Raw genomic sequence first — 25,820 nt, 5'->3', positions numbered from 1 at the left:
GTCGTTTCCTTTTTTTGTTTCTGTTTTGTTTTGTTTGTGACAGGACCTCAGGTAGCCCAGGCTGGCCTTTAACTCCCATTGTTACTGGAAATTTTGGGGAGTCCCACCAGTGCTGCCACTTATTACCAGGAAAACCGGGGTTTCCCTCTTGGAGTTCTTAGTCTCATTAATAAAAGAATTTAAAAACAGGCTCAAAAGGAAGCTCCAGGACAATTTTATTAGCGGTTAAAAGAAAAGCCCTGGGGACAGACAGTGTAAAAATCAAATCTCTGGGCCAACTGCTTGAGGGAGGGAGGTGGAAAAGAGGAAGAGAGAGAACCAATCCTTTGAGTTAGGCATGGAGGTGAGGCCTAGAAGCCAAGTAGCTGCAGAGTGGGGAGGAGAGAAGCCCAAGTTGTAGGGAAAGCAGGCTGAGAGCAGAGGCAGAGGGACTAAGAGAATGACTCAGCCCAAAAGTGCACACAGTTCTTATAGGGGCCAGAGCAGGTTCCCAGCACCGCCGGGCGCTCACCACCTGTCACTCCAATTCGAGGGGCTCCAATGCCATCATCTTCCAGCCTTTAAGGCCTCACATGTATAAGACAATACATGCACACACAGAAAAATGATTTAAAAAGAAAAGAAAATCTACCTCTTAGCGAAAGAGATAGAAGGGAGAAAAGGAAAAGTGACATTTTCGGAGAAATGTAAAAGAACAGCCCACTCCTGAAGTTGTTTAGCTTTGTAAGCAGTTTCCGTAGGGGTGGGAATTCTGGGAAGAAAAACTATAATATAACATTAGAGGGATAATTACTCCTCCTACCTCATTGGAACGGCTCAAGGTGGATTTGCACACAGGCAGGAGAAACAGCTTCTCCTAATGGGCCTCCTAAGAGGGCCAAGCTCTGATGCCAGGAAAGGAGAGGGTTACAGGAGTTTGAGAGACTGAAAGATTTCAAGGAGCTGCAGGCAAGTAAGACCGACTTTATTCCCTCTGGGGGAAGGTTGCTAGGCAGCCACTCACCAGTCAGCCTCCAGCAAGTATCCAGGCACACACGAGCTGCACATAGGCAGACAGTTGAAACTGGAGAAGATGGACTCCTACCTCAAGGTCATACTCATGCAGAATCTCATAAATGTAGCCCTCGGCCCAAATAAAGTGAAGTGACAGCCCTCATCCCTAGTGTCCCGTGACATCTCTTGTCATTACGTATTCCCAGCACGTAGGAGGTAGAAGCAAGAGATTCAGGAGTTCAAGAGCAGCCTGGGCTACACAGACCTTGTTTCAAAATTTAAGGTGAAGAAACCAGATGGGTGACACACACTTTTGACCCCAGCACACAGGAGACAGGAGCAGGTGGATCTCTGTGACTTTGAGGACAGTCTGGTCTATAGAGAGTTCCAGGACAGACAGGCTGTTACACAGAGAAACCCTGTCTTGGAAAAAAAGAAAAATTAAGGTAGAAAAGGTGGCACGTGCCTTTAAGACCAGCACTGAAGAGGCAGAGGTAAATGGGTGTCTGTGAGTTACAGGCCAGCCAGGGTTAACCGTAGCTCAAAACAGTAGGGATAATAATAAGTAGGGAGAACAGTTGAGCAAGACGCCAGACATCAACCTCTGACCTCCATGCAGACACACACACATACATGTATACGTACCTGCATATACATGCGACAACAGTGAAGCTCCAAGAGTTGGGACGTGGCTCAGTGGTCATTCCCCCAGAATGTGTCTTGGGAGAGTTTTCTTCACGGTGGGGAGAAGCGAATATGAACCCCCCCCACACACACTCTTCTAATGTCCCAATAACAAAACAACATTCAATCCACCGACCAAAGTTGCCTCTGAGGAATCAGTGAGTTTATTAGATTTCTACAGAGTGCCAGGAGAAGGGTTATAGGCAGGAGCATGGACCCTATAGCAGCCTCTTCTGGAAGGTCTGTGGTCAGCATGGTCAACGGTGTCTCCATAGACTCATATCTGAATGCTTAGGGAGTGGCATGAAGAGGTGTGGTCTTGTTGGAGGGAGTGTATCACTGGGGGGTAGGCTTTGGAGTTTCAAATGTTTCTCTGTTCCTCTTCCTGCAAATACAGATGTAGAACTCTCAGCTCCTTCTCCAGCACCATGTCTGCCGGCATGCTGCCCTGTTTCCCAGCATGATGATAAAGGACTAAACCTCTGAATCTGTAAACCAGCCCCAGTTAAGCGTCTTCCTTATAAGAGTTGTCATGGCCACACACTCAGTAACAAACCAAACCTCAACAGATTAAAAAAAAAATTGAAATAACTCCATGTATCTTATCAGATCACCATGGATTAAAACTAGAATTCAACAGCAACACTAATTTCAGAAAGCCCACAAACACATGGAAATTAAATAATGCTCACCCGAATTATCAATGGGTCGAGGAAGAGATAAAGGGAGAAATTAAAGACCTCCTAAAATTCAATGAAAATGACCACACCACACACCCAAATTTATGGGACACAATGAAAGCAGTGTTAAGAGGAAAGTTCATAGCATTAAATGCCTACATAAAGAAGCTGGAAAAATCCCAAACTAGTGAATTAACAGAACATTTGAAAACTTTAGAACAAAAAGAAGCAAACTCACCTAAGAGAACTAGATGGCAGGAAATAATCAAATTGAGATCTGAAATCAACAAAATAGAAACAAAGAAAACAACACGAAGAATCAATGAGAAAGAGTTGGTTCTTTGAGAAAATCATCAAAATAGACAAAACTGTATCCAAACTAACCAAAAGGCAGAGAGAGAATATCCAAATTAACAAAATCAGAAATGAAAAGGGGGACATAACAACAGACACGAAGAAAACACAGAGAACCATCAGGTCATATTGTGAAAACCTGTACTCCACAAAATTGGAAAACTTAAAGGAAATGGGAAACTTTCTGGATAAATATCACTTACCAGAATTAAATCAATACCAGTTAAGCAAATTAAATAAACATATAACTGCTAAAGAAACAGTCATCAAAAGTCTCCCAACCAAAAAATGGACCAAATGGTTTCAGCTCAGAATTCTACAAGATTTTCAAAGAACTAATACCAATACTCCTTGAACTGTTCCACACAACAGAAACAGAAGGAACTTTGCCAAACTCTTTTTATGAGGCTACAATTACCCTGATACCCAAACCACAGAAAGACATTACTAAGAAAGAGAATTACAGACCAATCTCACTCATGAATATTGATGCCAAAATGCTCAGTAAAATACTGGCAAATCGAATCCAAGAACACATCGGAACCATGATCCACCATGATCAAGTCAGCTTCATCCCAGAGATGCTAAGATGATTCAACATATAAAAAAACTGTCAATGTAATCCACCATATAAACAAACTGAAAAATAAAAACCACATGATAATCTCACTAGATGCTGAAAAAGCTTTTGACAAAATACAACATCCCTTCATGATAAAGGTCTTGGAGAGAGCAGGGATAAAAGGAACATACCTAAACATAATAAAGGCAATATACATCAAGCCAACAGCCAACATCAAACTAAATGGAGAGAAACTCACAGCAATCCCACTGAAATCAGGAATAAGACAAGGTTGTCCACTCTCTCCCTATCTATTCAATATAGTTCTTGAGGTCCTAGCTAGAGCAATAAGACAACAAAAGGAGATCAAGGAAATACAAATCAGAAAAGAAGTCAAACTCTTACTATTTGTTGATGGCATGATAGTTTACATAAGTGACCCCGAAAATTCCACTAAAGAACTTCTACAACTCATAAACACGTTCAGCAATGTACAGGATACAAGATTAACTAAAAAAAAAAATCAGTAGCCCTCCTATACACAGATGATAAGTGGACTGAGAAAAAAATCAGAAAAACATCACCCTTTACAACAGACAGAAATAGCATAAAATTTCTCGGAGTAACTCTAACCAAACAAGTGGAAGACTTGTATGGCAAGAACTTTAAATCTTTGAAGAAAGAAATTGAAGAAGACACCAGAAAGTAGAAAGATCTCCCATGCTCTTGGGTAGGCAGAATTAACATAGTAAAAATGGCAATCCTATCAAAAGCATTCTACAGATTCAATGCAATGTCCAGCAAAATCCCAGAAAAATTCTTCACAGACCTCAAAAGAACAGCACTCAACTTTATATGGAAAAGCAAAAAACCCAGGATAGCCAAAATCATCATGTACAATAAAACAACTTCTGGAGGCATCACAATCCCTGACTTCAAAGTCTACTACAGTACTGAAAACAGCCTGGTATTGGCATAAAAACAGACAGGAGGACCAATGGAACTGAATCGAAGACCCAGATATTAATCCACACACCTACGAACACCTGATTTTTGACAAAGAAGCAAAAAATATCAAATGGAAAAAAGAAAGCATATTTAACAAATAATGCTGGCATAACTATATTAACATATAGAAGAATGAAAATAGACCCATATCTATCACCATGCACAAAACACAAGTCCAAATGGATCAAAGACCTCAACATAAAAGCAACCACACTAAACCTCATAGAAGAGAAGGTAAGAAGTACACTTGAACGCATTGGCACAGGAGATCACTTCCTAATTATAACCCCACTAGCACAGACACTGAGAGAAAAGATTAATAAATGGGACCATCTGAAACTGAAAAGCTTCTGTAAAGCAAAGGATGTGGTCAACAAGACAAAACGACAGCCTACAGAATGGGAAAAGATCTTCACCAACCCCACATCAGACAGAGGGCTGACATCCAAAATATACAAAGAACTCAAGAAACTAGACAATTTAAAGAAACTAGACATCAAACTACCAAATAACCCAAAAAGAAAATGGAGTACAGACTTAAACAGAGAACTCTCAACAGAGGAATCTAAAATGGTTGAAAGACACTTAAGGAAATGTTCAACATCCTTAATCATCAGAGAAATGCAAATCAAAACAACTCTGAGATTCCATCTTACACCTGTTAAGAATGGCCAAAATCTAAAACACTGTTGACAACTTATGCTGGAGAGGTTGTGGGAAAAAGGGAACACTTCTGCATTGCTGGTGGCAATGCAAGCTGGTACAACCCCTTTGGATTTCAGTGTGGTGATTTCTCTGAAAATTAGGAAAAAACCTACTTCAAGACCCAGTAAAACCACTTTTGGGTATATATCCAAAGGCTGCTCAATCATGCCACAAGGACATGTGCTCAACTATATTCATAGCAGCGTTGTTTGTCATAGCCAGAACCTGGAAACAACCTAAATGCCCCTAGATCGAAGAATGGATACGGAAAATGTGGTACATTTACACAATGGAGTACTACACAGCAGAAAAAAATAATGACAGCTTGAATTTTGTAGGAAAATGGATGGAGCTAGAAAACATTATTTTGAGTAAGGTAACCTAGACCCAGAAAGACAATTATCACATGTACTCACTCATAGGTGGTTTTTAAACATAAGGCAAAGAAAACCAGCCTAAAAACCACAATCTCAAAGAACTTAGACAACAATGAGGACTTTAAGAGAGACTTACATAGATATAATCTACATGAGAAGTAGAAAGTATAAAAAGACAAGATCTCCTGAGTAAATTTGGAGCATGGAGACCTTGGGGGAGGATTGAAGGGGAAGGGGAGAGTTCAGGGAGGGGAGCAGAGAAAAATGTAGAGCTCAACAAATATCAATTTTTAAAAAAAAAAAGGTAGATAGGATAACTTGAACTAAGAAAAGCTGGTTAGAAACAAACCAAGCAAAGGCTGGCCTTCATTAGTAAGAATAAGTCTCTCTATTTATTTGGGATCTGGGTGCCATGCCCCCCCCCCAAGAGCAAGGAGTTTAAAAAAAAGTGCCAACGACATCCAAGCAAGGGAACTCAGACAGGGTGGAGAAATACACAAGCTGACTGAAGAACTTTCAGTCGTGGAGGTCTCCCCACCAGAGGCGGAGGGAGACTAAGGAGGAACACTCACCCCTATAGAGTCTTGGGGCCCCCTTACAGCTCAGACCTACAAAATGTCTGGTTCAGAGATGGCTCCGCCTCAAAGACAAGCACTGTGGCTGTCAGAAGTCAGCCACACCACAGAGGCTGAGAGATTCAGGTCTGTAGAGCATGCAGAAACCCAAGCAGCAAGGAGGGCTCTATGCCATAAGATGATAAACATACACACTGACTCTTAGGCCTTAGCAAATGCTATTGCAAGCTTGTCCAAAATAAATGGAAAAATTTTACCATCAATGGAAAACAGCTTTGGTCTAGAAGGACTGACACATTTGTTTGTTTTTTGTTTTCTTTCTTTTTTTTTTCCGAGACAAGTTTTCCCGTGTAGCCCTGGCTATCCTAGAACTCGCTCTGTAGACCAAGGTGGCCTCAAACCTGTATCTGATACAAATTTAGTTCAAACCTTCTTAGTCTACTCACATGGCAAGCAACTCCTGAGTACTGGTCCATATGAATGGATTGTTTGTTCCTTTACCAACTCTGGTGATCTTAAAATAAAACTATGTCATGTAAAGACAAAGACTAAACACAACCACATCTTAACCAATAATATACCTACTTAATTGAGCCTTCACGTAATACTTAACAGCACTTGTGAAACTTTAAAAGGATAAGACATTCCCAAAACACTCAAAAAAAAGTCCTATAACAAATTTCGAATTATCTAGGAGATGACTAAAAAGCAATTCATAAAGCAGTTCAAAATTATAATGATAACCTAAATTCTGATGCAGAACAAGCACATGACTTCACCACTATGGTTCACGTCTTCAATATAAAGGCAATAGGCTTAACAAGATGTTAACGGGCCGGGCAGTGGTGGCGCACGCCTTTAATCCCAGCACTTGGGAGGCAGAGGCAGGCGGATCTCTGTGAGTTCGAGGCCAGCCTGGTCTACAAGAACTAGTTCCAGGACAGGCTCCAAAGCCACAGAGAAACCTGTCTCGAAAAACCAAAAAAAAAAAAAAAAAAGAAAAAAGAAAAAAAAAGATGTTAACGGGGTTAACGAACCCTGCCACTTAACTACAGGGCATCTAAGATTCTCTGGATTTGCATCTTGGGAAGGCTCAGCCTTTGGACTTCTCATCCAAGTCTGATCCTGGCTATGGAACTGAGTGACTGATAGTGTTGTAAAACTTCTGTTCTAAATTTTGCTGTTATTGTTTGCTTTTATTAATATGCAATGGTATTAAGAGATGTTATTCTAAAATCCCTATTATGTATAGGACATTCTGGGAACCAGGGACATCCCAGCAGAATATTGGGCATCTCAGATTGTAAGGTGTACCAAATGTATAAAAAAAAAGAAAAAAAAGAAAAGGGGGCTGGAGAGATGGCTCAGTGGTTAAGAGTTCCTGAGTTCAGTTCCCAGCAACCACATAGTGTCTCACAACATCTCTGCAGGTGTACATGCAACACACTCATACATAAAATATAAATAAATTAAATTTTAAAAAGGGAAAGGAAAGGGCATGTCTGCTCCAAGGTATGGTGGAGGAGAAGGTTTGTTATGGATAAAAGGGAAACGTACCCAGAGGTAGAGACATTTGGGAGAGTCTAGAGTGGGCGTGACTCTGAGCCGCGTGAGGAAGTGGGGGAGAAGAAGGGAATAGGGAAATGGGGAACCAGGTGGGAGCATCCAGGAAGTCAAAGGAACAAAAAGATCTGGTAACCAAAATGTCTGGATTATATAAGGAAGAGACTCTGGGGAAAGGACAGGGTAGAGGGCAGGGTATGCCAGCCATTTACTGTAACAGGAAGGGACTGAGGGATCCTGGCAGAACCTAAAGGCCAGTGCCAGTCTGATATGTTAAATAGGCACCTCAGCTATTTGTCCTGGGTTTAAAACCTAACGCCAAGTGCTCATTCTTTTTTTGGAGGGCGGGCGTGGGGGAAGGGTTGTATTTTTAAGGAAGGGTTTCTTTGTGTATCCCTGGCTATCCTCAAACTTGCTCAGTAGACCAGGCTGGCCTTGAACTCACAGAGATCCACCTGCCTCTGCGTCCTGAGTGCTGGGATTAAAGGCGCACACACCTCCACCACCCTGCATGTCCGAATGCTCTAATACTTGCCTTGACCAAGACTACATAGCACAAGATGGTATCGACGGCATGGAATGTAAGGAATATAACTTAAAAACAATTTTGTGAAATCCAAAAATCATTTTGCGTGACTTGGAATAATATAATGTATTGTGAGACAGAAGTTTGCCACCAGGAGCTAGGCCTCCAAAGCAAGCCCCTGACAGGCCCCCCTGCAGCTCAGACACCAGCCTGCAGCAGGACAGACATTGATATACTAACAAACTAACCCCAAGGCGGCACTAATGTACTAGTGAACCGACCCTACGCTGTCCTGTGGGCCTTCATAGTGCAAGATTACTGCCCAGTGAGATAATTTTAAAAAATTGGAATTTTGGGGCTGGAGAGATGGCTCAGTGGTTAAGAGCATTGCCTGTGCTTCCAAAGGTCCTGAGTTCAATTCCCAGCAACCACATGGTGGCTCACAACCATCTGTAATGAGGTCTGGTGCCCTCTTCTGGCCGGCAGACATACACACAAGACAGAGTATTGTATACTAAATAAATAAATAAAATTGGAATTTTGGGAATGGTTTTTAGGATTGCACTGCTGTGTACCCAAGACACCATTTCTCTAGCCTCTCTGTGTTGATATCCATCTCCTAGAGAACTTGAGACTGCATGACTCGGGATTCAATGACCCTTGAACTTCCTGGCACTGTCCCTGCGCTGTTAGTGCTAACCACTGGCCTGTGCTCTCAAGGACCTTCTGACCCTCCATCAGGGCCAGCCTCTCAGACTGCCCCAGCTGAAGAACTGGGCCTGCAAGCTTTCCCCGCACCAGAGAAAATTCCCCAGGGGAACCCTGCAGCAGCATTTCTGCTTAAACAACTGTGCCCGGTTGCTGGGAGGCCTGTTTAACTTTTATATTAGCATGATATTATAAGGAATGCTTGCAGCCCAGAGGCTGTGCCCTCTGCATCCAGGCTGACCTTGAACTTCCAATCCTTCTACTCTGTCTCCCAACTGCTGGAATTAAAGACTACACCTGATAGCTGCTGGCTATTTTTTTGTTTTGTTTTGTTTTTTCTGCAACTTGACACTCAATACGTAGCCTTGGCTGGCCTGGAGCTTGGTATATAGGTTAAAGCTAGCCTTACAGAGATCCACCTGCCTCTGCCTCCTCAGTCCTGAGATTAAAGGAGTGCACTACTGTATTCCAGGGGGATAGCAAAGGAGAGGAGCTCCAGGAGTGCCCTCATTCCCCAACCCATGACTCTGCGAGCTGGTGCTATCAGCCACTTAAAGGACAAGGCCACTCCGCAGGGCAGGGCCAACAGCCAGGTCTGTCATCTGGACATACTCTTTTTCTTTTTCTGACTATTAAAGCACTCTGACTACAGAATCACAAGAGAATCTCCAGGCTTTGGTCTGTCCTCCAAGTCCTAAATGCACCCTCCTCCCAGCTCTTGCAAAACACACTTCAACTATGAAATTAACCCACTATAATCCCATCATGGAGTGTTCTTAGCAGATCTGAACACCCTTATCTTAGTCTCTCTTTCCTAAAAAGCCGTTTTGGAGGGTTTTGTTGGGGGGAAAACAAACATCTATTATTTAACAAATCTTTCCTGAGTCCCTGTGGTGTCATAGGGAATATTCTAGAAGCTACAAACGCAGCAGTAACTAGAGAGACACTTCATTCTTTCTGGAGTTTTCATGAACCGTAGGGCAACACGACAAGAGCACAGGCAGATAAGAATCTCACCACACTGTGTATTTTTAAGTACCTTGGCTAAGAGAAGCTACATCAAGAAGCATTTAAGCAAGGCCGGAAGGAAGTCCTGTCAAGCTACGATTCCTGCTTACTCATTAAGAGGACATTGTCATGCATCTGCCACATTATATCGCCTTATCTTTATTGAGCGGCTGTTTAGTCCGCTGCCTTCTCTTTGTTACCTGAATATAGTAAATGTTCAATAAATATTTACTGACTAGATGAATAATGTTAAGAATAAAATAAATAATGCTGGTCATGGTAGCACACGCCTTTAATCCTAGCACTTAGAAGTTCAAGGACAGACTGGTTTACATAGAAAGTTCCAGGTCAGCCAGAGCTGCATAACAGAGAGACTCTGTGTCAAAAAGACCAAAAATAAATAAATAAATAAATAAAATAAAACCGTCTGATTGATAATGATGGATGAAATAAAAGATCAGAAGATATTTCTTTGGAGAAAACAGAGGCAAGAGGGTTGTATATTCTGAGTCAGCCTGGACAATACAGTGAGATCCCCTATTTAAGAATAATGAAAACAAACAAAAACAGAAAATTTTTTATTTTTCTAGTGCTGGGAATTAAACCATATATATTTATGGGTTAGGGGTCTGGGCATTGGTGTGTGGTTCTGGTTCCCAACCCTTCACAGTCTCACAAACCTGCCAGTCAGGGCTCTGGAGCTGATGTGGGGGCGCGGGGGGGGGGGGGGGGGGAGGGGGCGGAACATGTCCTGCAGTCAGTTTAAAACTCGGACCTGGAGCAAGAGCTGCTTCCTCACTCAGTGGAAGCCGCAGGCCTTTAGTCCCCATTGACTGTGATCAGACATTTTTGGTTTAGTTTTTAAAGTTTTTTTATTTTTATTTTCTGTGTTTGAGTGGTTTGCCTGCACGTACGTATGTATTCTATGTGTGTGCCTGCTGCCCGCAGAGGCCAAAAGATGTCATATAATCCCCTGGAGCTAGAGTTATAGACGGTTGTGAGCTGTCTGTCAGGTAGGTGCTAGGAATCAAACCTGGCTCCTCTACAGGAGCATCACATGCTCTTAAATGCCGAGCCATCCCTCCAGCCCCAACCGGTCAGTTCTCAGTTCACTTTGTGATATAGATAGATAGATAGATAGATAGATAGATAGATAGATAGATAGATAGATAGATAGATAGATAGATAGATAGATGATAGACAGACAGACAGACAGACAGAGATAAAGCTGGGCAGTAGTGGCGCGTGCCTTTAATCCCAACACTCCTGAGGCAAAGGCAGGCGGATCTCTGTGAGTTCAAGGCCAGCCTGGTCTACAAAGCAGTTCCAGAACAGCCAGAGCTACCCAGAGAAATCCTTTCTTGAAACCAAAATGAAGCAAAACAAAATCAGAGACTGGATATTTTAATTTTAAAAAGAGTTTAATCAGAAGATAGTAAAAGACAATCAAAATTTTAGCACTCAGGAAGCTGAGGCAGGAAGATTATAGTTCAAGGACTGGACTACGTGCAAAGCAACTTCATTTAAAAAAATTACCCAGGTGTGCTAGATATGCCTTTACTCCAATGGGGTAAAGCAACGGAGAGACAGAGACAGACGGATCTCTGAGTTCAAGACCAGCCTGGTCCACGACAGCCAGAGCTACACAGAGAAACCCTGTCTCAAAAACAAACAAAAAAAAAATAAAAAATAAAAACAAACAGAAACCTTTTGGGGTTTTCCAAGTAAACAAAAAGAAGATTATTTAACTCATGACTGCTAATGGCTAGGAATGCCTAGAATATCCAACAGTACGGTATCAGCATCTGGTCGACCCCGTCCGGCTGTGTCACAGCATGAAGGCTGATATCAGGTGGCAAGAGAGGAACCAAGCAGGCTTCCTCTTCCTCCTCCTTTAAGACAAGATCTCACTAGGCAGCCCAGGCTACCCTAGACCCTTACAAGTCACACCCCTACCTCACTCTCCCTGCTGGGCTTTTAGAGGCCACCAAATCTGCCAAGCTTGCTATTATGTAACAATCACCCTTGCAAGGGAGTCTTCCATGCCTGAAGAGCCCTCGTGCATGCTCTTTTCTGTTTCTTAGAAGTAAGTCACGAAGTCTAGTCTGCGACTGTCAATGAACACAAAGTACAGCAGCGTGGATGTGCAGGGGACAGAAGGGATTATAGCACAGGCCACATAAGGGCCCTTATCACCCTGCCTGGTCAAAGGACACAAACAGCTTGGCTTCTGAGGTGCCACCAATTCATGCTCAAGTGGTGGGGAAAAGAGAGAGGGAGCCACCGCGCCACTGTTTGAATAGGCATGAGTCTGAAACAAGTGACCTCTGACACAAAAGCAACGAACTTTGAGAGGAAATCTGGCCAGCATAGGACACAGCAGCCAACTGGGCCCCTCTACGCAGCTCTCCATTTCTGAAGTTTGTGGACTGCAGCTCACATCGACAGACAATTCAGAATAGTGTGCTGAGTGTTGGGCTGTGACAAGTGAACCTAGTTTGGGCTGAGCACGTGGATAATCACAGGTCAAACCACATACACTTTCCTCACACCTCTGCCTCTCGAGTGCTGGCTATTTAATCTAAGGGATTCCCACGAAGTGGAGACCTTGCCCAGCCTAGGACTCTCCAGTATTAGGCCAATCCACGGCCTCTCAACTACACAGTGGTCCCAGCACTGCCGACAGACTGCTTACAAACTCAGAGACGGTTTCTGCTGCTGTTCACTCTGAGGCAGGGTGGGGAGACTGGGAAACTGTGGGGTCATAGGAAGGAAAAGGGACCCTCCCTCCAGTCTGGATGGAGCCTCCTGCCAGCTGAAAATCAAGCATTCTGACACAATTAGCAATGCTGGTTGCGAAAGCTGCAGGCACAGGGACAACAAAGGGCTGGCAAGATGACTGAGTGGGCCAAGGTGCTTGCTATCATGCCTAATGGCCTGAGTTTGATCCCCAGAGCCTCTGTGATGGAAGGAGAAAACTGACCCGTGTAACGTGGTCATTCTCCCGTAGATAGATAGATAGATAGATAGATAGATAGATAGATAGATAGATAGATAGGTAAATAAATAGATAAATAAATAGCAGACACTAGTTAGAACACTCGAATAGATTTTGTTTGTATTCACCGTACTGGAGCTCAAACCCAGAGCCTCAGAGATTCTGGGAAAATGGTTTGTCACTTAGCCACATCTCATTCCTAATAGGAGCAGATCTGAATCAATAATAAATTATTGCAATACGGAAAGTAGTCCAGGGTGAACTGAACTCAGCTCTGGTTTCTACAGAGTAGAGTGAGGGAATCAGGAAGAGGCATGTCGTGAGCGCCAATTCAAAAACTAGAAAGGAAGTGTTGGTTCATGTGAAACCCATTGGGGTTTGGTTAAGCGGTGGTTATAAAATTAGGTTCCTTCGAGGCTATGAGACAGGGCTCTGTCTTCAGAGGACAGCTGGAACAAACAATATTACCCTGATAGCCAGACAAGTTCTCCTTATGTAGCTCAGGATATCCTTGAACTTGTAGTCCTGGGTTTATAGGAATGTGTGTGTGTGTGTGTGTGTGTGTGTGTGTGTGTGTGTGTGTACCTGATGAATGCACTTGACTCCAACAAGACAGACAGGCAGATAGACAGATAAAACAGAGGAACCAATATGTGATACACACACACTTGACTTTTTGAGTCAAAGACTGAACCTGCAACTGGGCATCCTCCTGCCCCAGCCTCCTGGGTGCTAGCATCACAGGTGGGTGCCTCCATGCTTAACAACAATAAATTCTTTTGGCTGCCTTGAGTTTTCTGGGGCCAGCCCTGTAAGTCGAGATGGGGTAATCTGAGGGATCATACCTTGAGCTGTTAGAAACACGTTTGCTCAAATCTTTACAAGTTTGGGTTCTGATGGGGAAGTGGCTCAGAGGTGAATTTGGGCACAGACCTGCGGCCTGGTTTAGGCCGTCCAGGCTCCTTTCCTCCCATCTGAGGTAAAGGCTCAGAGGTCAGGGTGCCTCTTCCTCCTCTAAGTGGCTCCATCCTCTCAGTACAGATCTATGCCCTCTTTGGTCAACGCAGCCTATTTTAGGGTTTGTGTCCACATCCTCTCTTTTGAGTAAAGCACAAAAGCTGTATTAGAATAACTTTGTGGCTTCTATTGGAGTTGCAGGGCCTGCTCTGCTCTCCTCCTCCAGTAACAAGTGGTTTTCTGGAATCAGACCAGGAGGGTGGCCTGAGGCCTCTGAAGTCCTAACTAACCAGTCCTGGGTGGGGGGGACAGAATCAGTCTGTCCACAGCCAGAACTGGGGTGTTATGTGTGTGTGTGCGTATGTGTGTGTGTGCATGCATATGTGTATGTATGCCTGTGTGTGTATGTGTGTGTGTGTGTGTGTGTGTGTGCAGGAGATGCAGAGGGCCGGTGTGTGTGTGTGTGTGTGTGTGTGCATGCATATGTGTGTGTATGCATATGTGTGCGTGTGTGTGTGTGCATGCATATGTGTGTGTATGCATATGTGTGCGTGTGTGTGTGTGCATGTGTGTGTATGTGTGTAGGAGGTGCAGAGGGCCGGTGTGTGTGTGTGTATGCATATGTGTGTATGCGCATGTATGTGTGTAGTAGATGCAGAGGGCCTGTGTGTGTGCATATATGTGCGTGTGTGTATGCGTGTGTGTGTGTGTGTGTATGTGTGTTGTGTAGGAGGTGCAGAGAGCCGGTGTGTGTGTGTGTGTGTGCATGCATATGTGTGTGTATACCTCTGTGTGTGTGTGTGTGTGTGTGTGTGTGTGTGTGTGTGTGTGTGTGTAGGAGGTGCAGAGAGCCGGTATGTGTGTGTGCAGGAGATGCAGAGGGCCGGTGTGTGTGTGTGTGTGTGCATATGTGTGTATGCGCATGTATGTGTGTAGGAGATGCAGAGGGCCTGTGTGTGTGTGTGCATATATGTGCGTGTGTGTATGCATGTGTGTGTATGTGTGTGTGTGTATGTGTGTTGTGTAGGAGGTGCAGAGGGCTGGTGTGTGTGTGTGTGCATGCATATGTGTGTGTGCCTGTGTGTGTATGTGTGTGTGTAGGAGGTGCAGAGTTGGTGTGTGTGTGTGTACATGCGCATGTGTGTAGGAGGTTCAGAGGGGCAACTCCATGTAGCCCCCTTCCCAATGGCCTGGTCCCTCTCTTTTCCATCTCTGCTCCTGGCTTTTCCTGGGAGAGCTTGAAATGCTTTTACACCTCCATTTAACCCGATGAGCAGCAACAGATTGAGAGGGAATGGCTGTGAGGGACCCAGCGGGGCTTCCACCGTCTCCTTTGCCCACAAAGTGCTTCCAGTCCCCTGTGTGCTCTGCCTTCTGCTGACCAGCACGGTCATGACCATCACATCTTCAGGGATGAGGGAACAGGGGTAGGTCTTGCTGCTGAGCCATGGAGCAAGTAAGGCTCATGAATTTTCAGAATAAATACAGAAAAAAGGCCGGGCGGTGGTGGCGCATGCCTTTAATCCCAGCAGTTGGGAGGCAGAGGCAGGCGGATCTCTGTGAGTTCGAGACCAGCCTGGTCTACAAGAGCTAGTTCCAGGACAGTCTCCAAAACCACAGAGAAACCCTGTCTCGAAAAACAAAATAAATAAAGGAAGGAAGGAAGGAAGGAAGGAAGGAAGGATAGACATGGACACCTGACAACACTGTTAAAAAATACTTGTTTGGAGCCGGGTGATGGTGGCGCACGCCTTTAATCCCAACACTCAGGAGGCAGAGGCAGGCGGATCTCTGTGAGTTCAAGACCAGCCTGGTCTACAAAACTAGTTCCAGAACAGGCTCCAAAGCCACAGAGAAGCCCTGTGTTTTGGTTTATTGGTATTTTTGAAACAGGATCTTGCTACATAGATCAGTCTGGCCTCAAACTCATCTGTTTTAGTGCTTTGGCCTCCTCAGTGCTGAGATTACAGGCATGAGTCATTAGAGCCTGCAAGGTTTTTTAAAATAATTTTTTTTTGTTTTTTTTTTTTTTTGTTTTTCGAGACAGGGTTTCTCTGTGGTTTGTTAATGTACCTCTGTACATTTTACTTAGATAAATATCTGATAGTCTTACCTTGTGTTTAAATGTTATTTATTTAGCATACACATTAAAAATAACTTCTGGAAAAAAAAAAAAGAGTCAGGCATGGAAGAGCACACCTTCAATCCCAGAATTGGGAGGCAGAGGCAGTCAGATCTCTGTGAGTTCGAAGCCATCCTGGTCTACAAATCGAGTTCCAGGACAGCCAGTGCTATTACACAGAGAAACCCTATTACCTTAAAAAAAAAAAGTGTTACCACGTGGGAACTGGAGAGATGTCTCCGTGGTTAAACGCACTTACTGCTCTTGCAGAGGACAAGGTTTCATTTCCCAGCACCTACATGGTGGTCACAGCCATCTGTTACTCCAGTTCTAAGGGATCCAATGCCCTCTTCTGACCTTTGCGGACATCAGACACCCACGTGGTGCATATATGGACATGTAGCCAACACTCACAAAATAAAATGAGGAAATACAAGCCAGGTGGTGGGGGCACACGCCTCTAATCCCAGCACTCAGGAGGCAGAGGCAAGCAGATTTCTGTGAGTTCGAGGCCAGCCTAGTCTACAAGAGCTAGTTCCGGGACAGGCACCAAAGCTACAGAGAAACCCTGTCTCGAAAAACCAGAAAAAAAAAAAAGAGCTAGTTCCAGGACAGGCTTCAAAGTTACAGAGAAACCCTGTCTCAAAAAATAACAAAATAAATAAATAACTAAATAAATAAAATAATAATAAAGAGTAGCTTGGGCTGGAGAGATGGCTCAGCAGTTAAGAGCACTTACTGCTCTTCCAGATGACCTGGATTCAATTCCTAGCATCCACACGGCAGCTCACAACTGTCTGTAACTCCGGTTTCAGGGAATCTGACACCCTTACATGGACATGCAGCAGACAAAACACTAATGCACATAAAATAAAAGAAAATAAATATTTTTAAAAAAATGGTATCTTTGTCAGGCAGTGGTGGCACAAGGCCTTTAATCCCAGCACTCAGGAGGCAAAGGCAGGCCAGCCTGGTCTATATAGTGAGTTCCAGGTCAGCCAGAGCTCTTCCTGAATAAGAACTTTAAACTGAGCTACGAGGAGAGGAGTTAACTGAGAGAGAAAGGACTTGTAGAGAGAGAATAAGACACTTTCAAGAGTGGGTGAAGGCTTCTCAGGGGAGAGTTGAAATTGTCGCAGCGGTAGCGAAGGAGGGGATTTTGCAGGCTTTGGGGATCCCGTTGCTCAGTGGGTTTCTAAGACTCATCTCTACTGTCTCATCTATCCATTCCCTTTTTCAGTGAGTGAGATTACAGGTGGTTCTGGGGACAAAACTGTAATTAGTTAAGATAAAACATGGAACAGAAGGGTCCCTCCCATACATGGGTTGAAATATGTCTTTCCCGTAGGTGGTTTTTCTTGTGAGATTTCTTGAAAGTTGCAGGTTAGCATCTGGGAAAGGAGAGCAGCCACAGATGCTTAAGCCTTGAGCATGATTCATCTCTATCTTAACATTCACTTGAAGTGTCTCTATGTAAGATGTGCATGTAGCACCCACGGAGGTCAGAAGAGAGCACCCTGAATCCTGGTCTCCTGGAACTGGAGTTGACAGGTGGTTGTGAAGCACCGTGCATCAGCAACCGAACCCAGGAGCTCTGAAAGAGCGACAGCCACTGAGTCATATCCAGCACCGTATACTGGGAATCTTGACTCTCAGCTGGCAAGAAAATTCCACCAGATTTCCGGGCTCTTTTCCATTCCTATGTTCCTTTAATTTTTTTCTTTCTGTCCTAAATTAACAAAGCCAGTTTGCCTGGGTTCAGACCCCAAAGCTACCACTTGCTGGCTCTGTGAGCTTGGGAAGGTCTTCCTGAGCCTCTTTCATATGGAATGAGCATGAAGAATAATGCCAGCAGCACAGGAACAGTGGGGGTGTTAAGTGAGGAAATAGCTGAAGTGTGTGACATACGTAAATATTATAGCCCAGGTGAGAAAGTTCCAGACCACCAAGAGTGGAAGCCAAATTAGACTCTGCTATTAGCTAGCAACAAGAGTAAGTCCTTGCCCTAGAGAACTCTTGCCACTAAAGCTCAGAAGTACAGAGAATTTTAACAGCAAAACTCGAAATTGCACCACTGTCAGGTGTAGGTCGGGGAAACCTGGTAACATTAGAGTTAGCTATAAATTCAGCAGCTATTTTGGTTCTCATCTGGGCCATGGTCAAGGTCATGAAAAGTCCCGAATGGGATGTGAATTCATTGCCAAGGTGGATATGACTGTTCAGGGGGTTTAGGGACTGAAAATTGCCTGAGCAGACACAGAAATGGGGCCAGGGTAAGATAATGATGCCTTAGTCACTGTTCTGTCGCTGTGAAGAGACACCATGACAAAGGCAACTCTTATAAAGGAAAGCATTTAATTGGAGGGTGGCTTATGGTTTTAGAGGGTTAGTCCATTGTCACCATGGTGGGGGCATGGCAGAAGCGTGGTGATGCTCATGGCTTTGGAGCAGTGGCTGAGAATTACATCCTGATCCAGAGAGAGAGAAAAAGAGAGAGGAAGGCTGGAATGGGTGTGGGCTTTTGAAATGTTCAAGCCCACCCTCAGGGACATACTTCCTCCAACAAGGACACACCTCCTAATTCTTCTTAAATAGAGCTACTCCCTGATGACTAAGCATTCAACTATATGAGCTTGTGGGAGCCATTCTTATTCAAACCACCACACAGGACAAGATGTCATTACCTTGGCCTCTTCATAAGCATTTGACTACAGTGCAGTTATAATTCCATGGCATGGATCATAGGCTTCACTAAGAATGACTAGGGCTGTGATTTTCATTCAGTGGTAGACTGCCCAGCCCAAGCAAGGCCCTGGATTCAATCTCTATATCATTAAAAATGAAACAATACGTAAAATTTAAAAATAAAAGTAGAGCAATGACTGGGCCACACTTAACTGGTGTCCCATAGATCTACATCTATATCTACCTGTCTGCCTATCTAGACATCCACCTCTATCTCAGTGCTGGGGATCGTACCCCAAGACTTTAATTTTTATTCTTTCTCTTTTTTTGGTTAGGGTAAGGGTAGTTGAGACAGGATCTTGCCTTGTAGCGTAGGCTAGCCTCAGCCTTCCAGGTTCTGGGATATCATATACAACCATGCTCAGCTCCAAGTACTTTTTTTTTTCATTTAAAAAGGAGTGGAGGACTCCATTTTAAATAAAAAGGTGGGAATGATCTGTCAACTGTATCCTGTAGGCCCTCCTTACTCGTTCACTCCCTGGCCAGTTGACAGGTTTTAACTTATTTATCAAATAGATTGAGCATTCCTAACTCAGAAATCTGAAATCTAAATGTTCCTAGATCCTGAAGGCATGTGTGTGTGTGTGTGCGTGCGTGCGTGCGTGCGTGCGTGTGTGTGTGTGTGTGAAGGAGAGCGAGGGGAAGCACCCCACACTACAGCTGGTCAGTTCTCTCCTTCCATCACGTGTCCTGAGAGTCAAGTTCAAGTTATCAGGCTTGACATCAGTAGCCCTAAACAACTGAGCCTTTTTTTGTTTTGTTTTGTTTTTCGAGACAGGGTTTCTCTGTAGCTTTGGAACCTGTCCTGGAACTAGTTCTTGTAGACCAGGCTGGCCTCGAACTCACAGAGATCCACCTGCCTCTGCCAACCAAGTGCCGGAATTAAAAGCGTGTGCCACCACCGCCTAGCTGAGTCTTTTTTTTTTTTTTTTTTTGGTTTTGGTTTTTCAAGGAAGGGTTTCTCTGTGTAGTCCTGGCTGTCCTGAACTCTCTCTGGATCAGGCTGGCCTCAAACTTAAGAAACCCACTTGCCTTTTACTTCTGGATGCTGGGATTAAAGGCATGTGCCACCATCACCCAGCTTTTTAAAAATCTTTTTTATTGTTTTTATGTTTATGGATGGGTGTTTTGCCTACATGTATGTCTGTGTGCCACGTGCATGCCTGGTGCCTGGGGGAGGCCAGAAGAGGCAAAGGATCTTCTGGAACTGGAGTTACAAACAATTGAGTTGGGATCAGCTGTGTGGATGCTGAGACTTATGAACTTGGCCCTTAACCAATGATCTGTCTCTCCAGCCTCCAGTGAACTATCTTGACAGACTCAATATGATCCTTCTGAGTGCCAAAATGACGCCACAGTGGGATGCTCCACACTAGAACTTGTGACTCCAGACGAAGCACTGGACCATTGGAAATACATAACATTATTGCTTCTCAGCCTTGTGCGATCAAATGTAAAGGATATGACATACTTCTGGGTGTGTATACCTTTGTTTTGTTTTGATTTTTTGAGACAGGGTTTCTCTGTATAACAGTTTTGGTTGTCCAGGAACTTTTTCTGTAGACCAGGCTGGCCTCAAACTCACAGAGATCCACCTGCCTCTGCCTCCCAAGTGCTGGGATTAAAGATATGTACCACCACCACCCAGTCTGGCTGTGTGTGTATAAGTCACATATAAAAGAAACAAATGTGTTTGGGCTTGGGTCCCTTTCTCGGGACGTCTCTTTATGTAGCATTCTCTGTTCCTCTGAGCCCTTTGTTCCTCTGGGAAGGAGACTGCTGCTTGCTGAACCCCATTCTGAAAGGGAAGAAACAAAGACTTCTGGTCTTTGTGACTTTCAAGGGTTTCCCAGCAAGTTACAAGCTGAGTGCCTTGTTGGGCTCTCATCTCAGATTAGCAAGAACTGGTATTTCTTGTTGTTTCCTGTGGGTCAGGCCTTATAATAACCACTAATAGCTAAACCCCTGTTTTACCAATGCAGGGCCTCATGCTTACTGCTTCGTGCACAATGGCCTGGTGAACCCTCCAGGTGTAGCCGTTGGCACTCTTTGTCTCACATACAGATGGTACAGATAGGGAATCTGCCAGCCAAACAGCTTGCTACCCAGCGGCTGTGCTGACTTAGTTTTTCATTCTTTTTTTATTTTTAAAAGGAATAAAACATAGTTTATTCTGAAGCATTTATGAGTGATCATGATCCTGGAACACAGGCTTATGTTACCCCCAAATTCCATGTTCCAACATGGAAACAGTTTCACAGGGATTTTTCAGTGTTACAGAACAAAGAAAGTCATAAATAAGGCAAGTTTAAAATACATTGGTGGGCACACCAGACAGGCAGATGCGTTGAGATAGGGGAAACCCTTTAAAGGTCCAAGATGCTATCTGATGATATTTTTAGCTCTCCACAGTCCTGGACTCCAGTTTGTCCATCAGTCTCTGCAGACAGACTCCTTCCAAGAGGTCTGTTTAATTTTATCCATCTATTTATTTTACATCCCAGCCACAGCCGCTCCTCATCACCCCCCCGCTACATCTCTACCCCACTTCCACTCCCACCCCCCTCCTCTTCCAACTCCATCCAGGAAAGGGCAGGTCTCCCGTGAATATCAATAAAACATAGCCTACCAAGTTGCAGTAAAACTAAGCAATGCACACACACCCATGTATTAAGGCTGGGCAAGGTGACCCAGTATAAGGAGTAGAGTCCCAAAAGCCAATGAAAGAGACAGACAGCCCTTGTTCCTGCTATTAGGAATCCCACAAGAGGACCAAGCTACACAGCTGTAGCATATATTCAGAGGGCCTAGGTCAGTCCCATGTAGGCTCCCTGGTTGTCGGTTCAGTCTCTGAGAGCCCTTATGAGCCCAGGTTAGTCGATTGTGTGAGCCTTCCCATGGCGTCCTTGACATCTCTGGCTCCTACATGCCTTTTTCTTTTCCCCTCTGGATTCCCAGACTCTGCCTAATGTTTGGCTATGGGTCTCTGCATCTGCCTCCATCAGTTGCTGGATGGCGCCTCTCTGATGACAATTGGGTCAGACACCAATCTGTTCTCAGCAGATGGTCAGTTCAGGTTACTTATCCCCAACTGCTAGGAGTCTAAGCAGGGTCCCCCTTTGAGTCACTCACTATATAGCCTTGGCTGTCCTGGAACTCACTGTATGCCTACCATCCTGTGCCTAAACATGTTGTCATGGAACCAACAGCCTTGGAGGGCAAGAGGTAAAACCTTCATTTTTTTTCCCTGTAAAAGGACATTGCAAAGTTAGGTCTAGAAATGCAGGTGTGTTTGGGTGCAGGATGGTAGTCAGGAGGGAGCTGGACAATAAAGTCCCTTGCTCATTCTGTGAGTGGACACTGTAGGGTTTCTCCTGGTAGACTCTCAATGGTAGAGTGTCCTTAACATACACAAGACCCTGAGAGAAAAAAGGAATCTTAGCTAGGCATAGTGGCACATGCCCAGAACCCCAGAACTTGGTAGACTCAAACAGAAGGATGGAAAGTTCCAGGCCTGCCTGGGCTATATGACAAAATCCTATGTTTTTTTTTTTTTAAAAAGTGCGTTGCAGGTGGTAGGGGCTGGCATAGTGGCACATGCCTTTAATCTCAGCACTCAAAAAGTAGAGGTCACTCACTGAGTTCTTCATCTACAGAGAAGCTTCAGGCCAGCCAGGGCTACACAGTGAGACCCTGTCTGGAAAGGGGAAGGGAGCTGGAAAGATGGCTCAGCAGTTATGGATGCTTACTAATCTTTCCGACAACATCAGTTCAGTTCCCAGGAACTATGTTAGACAATACAACTAATTGCCTCTAACTCCATTTCCAGGGGATTGAACACCTCAGCTTCTGTTAGTACCCACATGCTATAAACAAACCCCAACACAGACACACACATAAATATGTATAATTTTAAAAAAGTGTTTCTAGCTGGGCGATGGTGGCGCATGCCTTTAATCCCAGCACTCGAGAGGCAGAGGCAAGCGGATCTCTGTGAGTTCGAGATCAGCCTGGTCTACAAGAGCTAGTTCCAGGACAGGCTCCAAAGCCACAGAGAAACTCTGTCTCAAACCCCCCCCCCAAAAAAAGTGTTTCTAAACAAAAACAAAACAAAGGCCCCGGGTGGAATGTGGCCTGCTATAGCCACATCCACCTTCCTGTCGGAGGGAGTGGAAGCCTTCCCAACATCAGAATTCTCCACCTGGGCTCAGAAACCGCCATGTGAGGCTCAACTCCAGACCTTCCTGCCTTCCCCACAGGCCATCTTGGTGGCACCATGTTAGGACTTTGGCACTGACATCATGTAACCTGGGGATTCCCCAGTTCGGCACAAGCTGGAAACGCGAGCTGAGTTCCGGACTGCGTTCTGTTCCTGCTCTCCACGTGCCTCCAGTGAGACTTTCCTTCCCATGGCTCCTCTGAAATCAATGCTGCCCCAAGCTCAGGGTTCCCCCCAAGCTCTGGAGAGCCCACAGGGTGTGGGAAAGAACTAGAAACTCGGCAGACGGTCCTTTCGCTCTTGCTCTGGGTTTTAATTTCTGTGTGTGATATCACTGGCTGACTCTGAAACTAGCTGTCAAGTCTCAAGGAGGAAACTGAGGTCCGAGATCGCCAGGTCGCACCCTAGAAGCCACGCCCCAGGCTTCCCTAGTTTCCTTTTCTCACCTCTCACCACATCCCTTCCATTTCCTGCTGGCTCCAGGCTAAGCCACAGCTTTGGGACACTGAAGCAGGAAGAGTTCAAGCTTGAGGCCAGTCTGTCTTTTTCTTTTTTTTTCAAAAGTTTTTAGTATTTTTTTTTTTGAGACAGGGTCTCTCTATGTGGCTTTGTCTGTCCTTGCAGGCTATGCCGACTTCATAGAGCTCTGCCTCTTTCTGTTCCCAAGCACTTACAAAATATAGATAGATAGATAGATAGATAGATAGATAGATAGATAGATAGGAGAGAGAGAGAGAGAGAGAGAGAGAGAGAGAGAGAGAGAGAGAGAGAGAGAGAGAGAGAAGCAAAGCTCAAAAATAAAGTATGGAGGGCTAGCGAGATGGCTAAGGGGGTATAGCACCTGCCACACAAGCCTGAGGATCTAGAATGGATCCCTAAAACCTGAACAAAGGTGGAAAAAGATAACCGATTCCAGAGTTTTCCTCTGACTTCCACGTGTGCACTTTGACACACATGCCTTACACGCACGCGTGTAAAACAAATAATAAAAAATTAATAATGATAATTATCAATAATAACAATGACTAAGCAGGGAAAGGATAGAAAATGCAGAGACAAGTGGATGGTTAGGTTGGGTTTTGAGAAGAATTGTGTAACTCCCACCCGAGGGAGAATTTTATCTACTGGGTGAATCATCTGAGAACGTGAGGCAGGAGGTATCGGGGCTGTTTCAAAGAGTAAACTCTTGAGATAGCTGAGGAAAGGAAGGAGAAGGAAGCGCAAAGGCCACGAGGACTTGATGCTCTAACAGCAACAAGAAGGCCAGTGTGGCAGAAACATGTGTGGGAGTGGAGTGAGCAGGGTACAACAACTGCAAAGAATCCATTTGAGATAAGATTTGTCAGGAGGGGATGAGCCAGAACGCCAGGGAAACCAAAAGGGAATAGGTCCAGGACTCGGGTGGAGCCACTTGTCGTGGGGACAGCACGCCAATGGCTAGAACTGGCATAAAGTGGGGGGGGGGGGGGGTGATGAAGGCCAGAGGGACTGGGAGGGAAGGCCAGAGGTCCAGAAGCAATAATCAGAGATGTGGTTTATTCATGAGAGGACGGACAATGGGAGGGGCAGTGGACAGAATTGAGGGAGGACCAAGGACTGTGTACTCCATGGTGGGGAGTGGGGTGGCTATGCAGAAGGCCAAACCAATCTCTGTCCTTATCATCCCGCAGCTCCCGACCCCCTACCACATCAGAAGTGGGTGGAAGAGCTGCTGACCCTGGGGGTGGGGCAGAAGACACCTGACTGGACCAGGATGCGCTGGTCCAGTTTCCATTTTCTCCCCTGCAGCTCTCCAACAGCTTCCAGGACTTGGTATCTCCCTGGCACAATGTCCTGGGCATACTTGGGTGGGCAGTTCTTAGGCGGTGCTGAGGAGCTAGGGTACCCAAAGGGGAAGCCCCCTTGGTTTCTGTCTCACAGAAGGAACCCTGTAGGGAAACCCCACAAGTCCCAAAAGGAAAGTGGGAGTTTGGGGAAGACCAAGAAACCCCCATGCTCTCTCAAAAGATGGGAAATCAAGGGTGTGGCTGAGAGCAGAGTTGTAGTAGCTGTGGTCAGGCTCCATCCCTGACCATGATCCTCATGGTCCTGAAACCCTGGGTTTACTGCGGGGCCTGACCGAGGCTTGAACCTCATACAACCCCAAGCTGGCCTCAGGTTGAACCTCAGTTCTGGTCTTTGGTTGAGGTCTTAGCCTAGCCCAAGTTTTCACCTCACTGAGTCACAGCCTCCGTCAGAAGCTACACAGCTCTGTCACCCATGAAGCCCGAAGCCTAACACTGACCAGCCACAAGCAGAGGGTTCACTGATAGCTCTGGCCCCAAATACAGAGAGAGCACACACACTGGCCCCAGACTAGGCACTGAGTTCGGCCCTAGACCAAGTTCTCACCTTTGATGTGGACTGAGCCCTAATCCATGTGACTCTGTCCATAGACAGAGCCATTGTCTGAATAAAGCTGATTATGATACCGTGGTCTCGAGATTGGTCTCCTTCAGCCCTGACACTTGGTTACAGAGACCTGAATGCCAGCTCTCGGTGCGTCAAACTAGTCCCTGCCAGCCCCACACAGACTCATTCCTCACTATGGAGCTCTGACTTCCCGCACACTCTTCAGCCATCTGGTAAACCGAATGAGGGTATGGATGAGTCAACCCCACCAAGTCCCCTCTTGTGGGTAATTCCCTTACCTGGCCATCTGTCATTCACAGGACAATGGAGTGGCAATGGCCCTTGGATGCTAGTAGCAGTAGAGAAGTATGAGGAGGTTGGATCTTTTGAGTTCCACCAGTGCACGGAACTATGTGAGTGGACTAGAGGTGGGGAGTTGAGGAAGGGGCTGGACCTGGGAGCCCAGCAGTAGGTCCGGAGCTCAGACGGGCTGAAACCCCGAGCTTCCCGCCACCCCCCTGCTTCCCCCTCTGGGAAGGGAAATTACATTTCCCCATTTTAGAAGGGAAGACTTGGTGAGCACAAAGCTGAAAGTACAAGCAGGACAGAAAGTGAAACTGGGCGCAACCCCCAGTATAAGACCCC

At 45.2% G+C, this 25,820-nt stretch overlaps 1 long non-coding RNA gene across 1 annotated transcript; it reads right to left on the bottom strand.

Moving 5' to 3' along the window:
• Nucleotides 1-1,823: 1,823 nt before the first annotated feature.
• Nucleotides 1,824-25,560, bottom strand: LOC142850966 (uncharacterized). The gene is made up of 2 exons (XR_012910725.1): nucleotides 25,475-25,560; nucleotides 1,824-2,062 (listed from the first exon to the last, which is right to left on the bottom strand). It is a non-coding gene; the product is annotated as an uncharacterized LOC142850966 (long non-coding RNA).
• Between the last annotated feature and the right edge of the window lie 260 nt (nucleotides 25,561-25,820).

The sequence above is a fragment of the Microtus pennsylvanicus genome, chromosome 5, assembly GCF_037038515.1.
Source record: "Microtus pennsylvanicus isolate mMicPen1 chromosome 5, mMicPen1.hap1, whole genome shotgun sequence".
NCBI classification, from domain to species: domain Eukaryota; kingdom Metazoa; phylum Chordata; class Mammalia; order Rodentia; family Cricetidae; genus Microtus; species Microtus pennsylvanicus.
Note: the sequence above shows the minus strand (reverse complement) of the source record. Positions and strands in the feature narration are given on the sequence as shown.